General features: G+C 42.6%; 1 non-coding gene across 1 annotated transcript; it reads left to right on the forward strand.

Annotated features, from left to right (window-relative positions):
• Nucleotides 1–2,542: 2,542 nt before the first annotated feature.
• On the forward strand, nucleotides 2,543–2,615 carry TRNAK-UUU (transfer RNA lysine (anticodon UUU)). The gene has a single exon. It is a non-coding gene; the product is annotated as a tRNA-Lys (tRNA).
• The last annotated feature ends 3,645 nt before the right edge of the window (nucleotides 2,616–6,260 follow it).

A 6,260-nucleotide genomic window follows, 5' to 3' on the forward strand; every position in this document is an offset into this window, starting at 1 on the left:
GGCAACTCTGGTATGAAAGGAAACAGATAATTAGGTTCCACTCACTACGTCAACTAAAGCAACTGCATCTGGAGCACTTACCAGGGAAAATCGAATAAATAATGACGTAGTACGAGGGGATTTTTTTTCTAACTATTGCCATCCTGTGTTCAGTTCCCATTTCGTAGTAGGAGACAGACTCAAAGTCAATAGATTCCTGTCCTTTTCTATAGAAATAGGCTTGGTCAAGTGCTTAAAAAAGAGGTGACCCGAATGATTTCAATGAATTGCTATTTGGTCAGATTGGAACAATTGGATTCGAAAGGAAAGAAAGACTGTGAACGAAGAGGGCCGCCCATGATCGATTGGATTCGGCAAATAAAGTAGAGGGCCCGCCCGTGTCACCACCAGTCCACCGAACCAGCTGTAGATCGCTAACTCTCTTGTCGACGCCCGGAACTTATGTACGAGTTAAGAATGAATTGTTCCCGAGTAGAGAGGGCAGGATAAGGATTCAGTAAGAAGGAGAGTCTACTTATGGAAATGCCATCCTCTCTTTCCTCAGTAACGGAGTGACTAGCTACCCCGACTTTTTATTCCAGTTCCATTCTTACTGGTGCAGGAGTCCAAAGTGCATCTTCCAACTCCCTAACTGCGTCTTCCATGAAGTTCGGGAGACCCCTCACGTGCCGCTGCCCGTGAGACTCGCCTTTGTACACTTTGCGCACCGCTTCGACTAGACCCCGCTACTACCTCGTATCCAAATACCTGCGATCTAGCTCATTCTTTTTTAAGCCCTGCAAGCCTAATAGAACCTTGTTTCCTGGGCCAAGTCAGCCTATAAGTAAGTAGGGCTGAAGACAATTTGTTTGTTAGTTTTTCAATCTTCTTCCTTCTATGCTTAGAGTAAGTGGAAATGACCTCCTTGATCAGCAAGTAAGCGAGCGGTAGTTCAGTCTCCGACAAGTGAGGCCGAATAGCCCCAGGTGTCCTTTTCCTTCTAAACTAGCTGCTCTCGCTTGACTCTTCTAGTGAGCAAGCAAACTGGTCGGGGAACAGGGTCGGATCAAAGTAAGGAATGGGAATAGCACTCACTCGTTGAAGGTAAGCCAGAAACAGGGGTTGTCCTCTCCCTTACTTAAGTCCTAGTCCATCTTTTCGTGCCCCAAAGGGGAAGTCAAGCAATAATGAGGGAACTTGACCCACACCTGACGAAAGAGTTTGGTAGCTCGAAGGAAGCAGAAGCAAAACCTGCTTTCTTTCTGTCCCAACCTCCAAGGGTTCCTCCCTGTATGACATAGTCCATTGGATTGGGGCAATGGTACGCACCTATGTTTGGTGTCCCCTCTCTCACTTCCTCGTCAGATCCTGGTCCCAAAGGGCAATACATTGAGTCGGAAAGACGGGGGGCTTTCGTAAATTCCATTCTGTAGCCGAACTAGCCCCTGGATCAGCTCTCATAGTGGGAGAATCAGAGTCAAGTTAGGCGCAAAAGAGGGGGTTGACATCATTCGTCGTGATTGGATCAATCAGACTCCCCCACAGGAAATGCCAAGGGGCGCCCTTTCTCATTATCATCTACCGCCCATTTCTTCATCATCTGCTGCTGCCTTAAGTGCGTAAAGTAGGCTCAGCTTCTTAGGTTTCTAAATATCTTGTAGTAGCCGAAGGTAGTCCAGTCCGCTTGTTAGATTGAATTGAATCTTATATAACCTACGTAGCTAAAGAGAAAATCATAATAGTCTAAGTGGACCTCTCAAAGGTATAAATAAGTAGACATTAGTCTTACTGGTTCGGTCTTTTTCTTTTTTTGTTATGATGCCCACATTTCATACTTCTCAATTCTTATTTATTCAAGGGTTCGTATGTACTGAGTGACTCTAGGTCTATTCAGATGCAGCTTCAAGAGAGCTTTATTCGGACTTTGTATGACCGTCTTCCCTTCCTGTCTATCTCCTTCGGTCAGGTAGTTCTGCTTCCGATGCCGGAGGAGCAGGGTGGGATAGAAGGGTAGTTTCTGAGTTCGAGATGTCTGAGCTTGGAGGTTCCGCTTCTCTAATGTGATAATAAAGCAACAAGCAACGCCGCTCCCGTGCGCTCATCCCTTGCTTGTTCTTGAGCGCTAGTCATTCATCCCTAGCTGGGTTCTTGGGATATCTTGATTCTCTTTATGATGATGTAAGGGTCGGCAACAATGAATAAGGAATCGATCGGAAGTTCGCGCCAATCGATCTTCTGTAGGAGTAGGAGGTAGCGCGAATCCCCTCTTTCTTCGTTTAGAAGAGTGCTGGACCTCCACAACGTCAAACCATAGAACACAGCTCCTTTCGGTCGAACCCTAGGAAAGACGACTTTACCTTTTTCGTAGATAGTCTGAGTTCGAGCTACTGTAGTCTCCCCCGTTGACCTTCTTTTTTAGATAGAATCCTCAATGAGTGGAAAGGACTCCCAAACTTGCTCCACAGTACTATACCATACAGAGCCGCGCCCTTGTGATATGATAAGAAGAAAAGGGGCCAGGCCGCCCTCTTTTCTTTTCCGCACCAAGCCTTCTTGTAAAATCGGGTGTATAGCTCAGTTGGTAGAGCATTGGGCTTTTAACCTAATGGTCGCAGGTTCAAGTCCTGCTATACCCAAAACAAAAAAAACCACTCTTGTATTCGTAAGGATGCATAGTAGCCTTCAAAGAGCACTCTTTGGCCTTGAGAAAAGCCCCTTTCTCATCAACATCTCGACTTCGCTCGTTGTTTGAGGTAAGTATAAAGGAGATCAGACTGGCTCGGTCATTGATAGGCCGGCCTTCTCCTTATTCATTGGATAGGGCGCGGGGGAAAGTCAAGTCAAGCACTAGTTAGTTGGGGTGGGACGCACCAAAGCAGCGTTCGTTGCACTAGCGCCTTATCTTTTGAAGCTAAACAGAGGCTCGAAAGACGGAGTACGTCCGAAGTCGTTGGCTGCCTTTTTGTAGTGCGCAAGTCAGAGTGAACTTCTTCTTCTGTTCTGCGAATCTACTAACGAGAACTGCCGTACAGTCCTATCTTTTTTTAAGAAAGATCGTAGATGAACGTTTCGTTTCGTTACCTAAGTAGTTGAGCAATTCATTCCAAGGTAAACAAAGAGGTATTTCCTTTTCTCGTTCAGTCCTTCTCTCCTTCCATCCCAGTAGGCCTATTCATGCTTTTTTGCTATCCATCTTGATCAAATAGAAGAAGGGGAAATTCAGACTAGGCAAAACACCTCAAAAAGTGAAAAAAAGATAAAACAACTTTCTTATTGTCAAGTAGTAAACCATAGTTCTCATCCTAGGAAACCATATCGATCATCGGTTCAGAGCTCCCAACTACGAAGCTCTTTTCTAGAGCGAGTCAACAATTCGTGGATCCATGGTTTGGATGAAGCTATGTACCCGGGTAGAGATGATTTGTCTCAAAGATGTTCCGCTCATCCAAGAATCTGAAACTTCATCTACATAAACTCATAAATAGCCCTTTCCTTTCTTTTCTTGACTTAAAAAGGTAATCAATCCTTTCTTTTCATCTTTTATCAAGTCTTCCTCTTCCTGATTGAGTCAATCAGGGATAGAAATTCGGATCAACTATGAGGAGTAGGGCTGCTGGGCAAGTGAATGAACTCTGTCCTAGGCATTTCCAATAAGTTCAGTGAAGTGAGGGCGAAGCCTTTTTTGAGAGGGAAAATACACTCCCAATGATATTCCATAATGGAAGGAATGAGTGGAAGATTTACTGGAAGAAAAAAATACGATACTTTTCTAGTCGTAGGTAGGGCTACCTATCTAGTTTCGTGCTTCGGGCGTACCAGATTCAATAGGCTAGGTTATAGCTGACAGATTTCTTTAAGAACTAGCCGCCTATAAGCCTCGCTAGTAGTATTCCTGCCCAGTGCCGGAGTAGTGACTCACAAGGTAAGTTCTCCTCGATGCATTTCCAACACTCTCTTTTTCTACGTACACTTTTGATTCCTCAGTAGGTAGGGACAACGTTCGAGATCTCATCCGACCGTCTATTTCTCACTGATTGGGAGATTGGATTGGAATCCGAGGAGAACTGATTGGATGTCATGGAACGAATGGGGCACTACGTTGGTTACCCACTGCTAGCCTAGCGGAGATTTCTCTATTTGTTGAAAGTGGAAAGGAGTCATATTTGAATCGGAAAGTTGGGCTCGTTCACTCACACCTTTCTTTGATTATCGATGACTTGGCTTCTTGCTCAAGTAAGCACCCGGCATACCAATTCATTATCCTTGGGGCTCGGCTCGCTCCTTCCTATCTACGTTATTCTTTCTTTGTTACTCTCGTAATGACGTTCCGAAAGAAATCAAGGTTACCAGGTCACAGCTCTGATTCCTCTTCCCTTATAGAACCTTCCCGCAAGAAATCAGTGGAAGTGGGTCCGCCCCTACAACTCATCAAATCTGCCTTCTTTTCTGTTCTGCGCTGTACATATTCTCAAGTTATGAGAAAGAATGGATTTGAATGCAATTTTGAATTAACAAAATAAACGAATGAAGAATATTTTTACCTCTTATCTGATAAGCAATCAAAGCATTTGAACTGCTCAATGAACAATAAAGAAAGAGCTAAGGTAAAAAAGTATATGTGTTACTAATAGTAAACCCATTTTATTTTGAGTTTGCTTTCAGCTGAACATGTTATAACTACAAATGAGGTGAGGCTTGATTAGGTGGCTTTGCAAGAACTAGGGAGGAACACAAGTTATGTACTTTAGGCTAAACATATGAATTTAGAAGATCAACTTTTCCAATTGGACATAAACAAAAGCAACCAATAATATATATATATATATAAACTTCCATAATATTTTCTCTATGGTGAAGTAATTTCATCGATAACCACTAAACGATTAAGTAGCGATGTATGCAAAGCTAGACAACGAACATTTCATAATACACTCGTTCTGCATATCTTTAGGATAAAAGAAAAAACTGCGAAAAAATCCGTTTTCCTAAATAAAAAGATCAAGAAATCTATTTTGTATGGTTCTTATTTCGTTGAAAACGTTTCCATGAGACTTTCTTTCATTGAAGAAGTCCATGACTTGTTCTAGGTGATATGAGGTTGAACAGGCTTTAGAAAAAATGCAAAGAAGGGTACATGAGGGTGGAATAAAAATCAAAAAGATGACCCCTTCTTTCTTCCTGAGCATTACCGATAAATATTCATTCTTTATACGTTAGGTTGGGTTTCAGATGTATATCATTTATTATATGAAACCAAAAAGAAGAAATGACAAGAAAGTTGTATATAGATGGAGGAATAAATTATGATGTGGAAAACAAGGCAGGGGTTCAAATCCTGTCATCCCTACCTATTACTTCTCCTATGGGCAGTAACGAGGGATCAATTGAGATCGATTCAAATTGGACAAAATTCAGAGTTTCATTTTTCTATATGCATGCGGTACAAAAATCATCCTTTTCTTTACTGCTTTATCTCCCGGAAAGCGCTCTTAGTTCAGTTCGGTAGAACGTGTGTCTCCAAAACCCAATGTCGTAGGTTCAAATCCTACAGAGCGTGATTCTGTTCTTGTTATGTCGAATCCAAAAAAAAGAACTTATATAAATATAAGAAAATGAGACAGTAATGAGGTCCATATCGTCATCGTAATAAAAAGAAAGATCTGCAAGCATTCTTTATGGGAGTCGGGGCTTTCTGATTTGAAGTTGCTGGAAAAGAAAGGACTCAGCTTCCGCAAAAGTGATCGATGGAGAAGCTCAAAAGTCTCAATCCACCACTAGCTATCATTCAAGTTTGCACTTTTCGAGCTCATCCTTACCTTTGCGCTTTAGCTGCTTGTTCCCACTAACCCATTTCATTTTCTTAGCTGGATCCTTCAGAAAGTATCTCTTATCGCTTGTCCAGAGCCTGGATGTCAACCTTAGCCAGAGCCTGTATCTCATCAGTCTCCATCTGAGCCTCAATCATGAACTGAAGATGACGCGCGGTCAGCGAGGAATGAATTCGAAAACCCGTACTTGGAGCATTATTGCACTTGGGATAAAGTAGATGTCGAAACAGCTTCTTCTTCAAGTTCGCTATCGTGAGGGATGTCTATGATAATATGCTCACTGCATATGAGTTAGTTCATTCCATGAGGTCGAGGAAAGGTTGAAACCATTTTAGAGCTAGGCGGGGTCTCTCAGATGCAGACTAACCCATTTCGACGTGAAGCATCGCATCGGCTTGTGATCCTAAATCTAGTGATTGATTATTGACTTGTCAAGGGCAGGTTGGTGTCTTA

This window comes from Triticum urartu, chromosome 3A (genome assembly GCF_056163025.1).
Source record: "Triticum urartu cultivar PI428250 chromosome 3A, HENAU_Tu73, whole genome shotgun sequence".
Taxonomy (NCBI): Eukaryota; Viridiplantae; Streptophyta; class Magnoliopsida; order Poales; family Poaceae; genus Triticum; species Triticum urartu.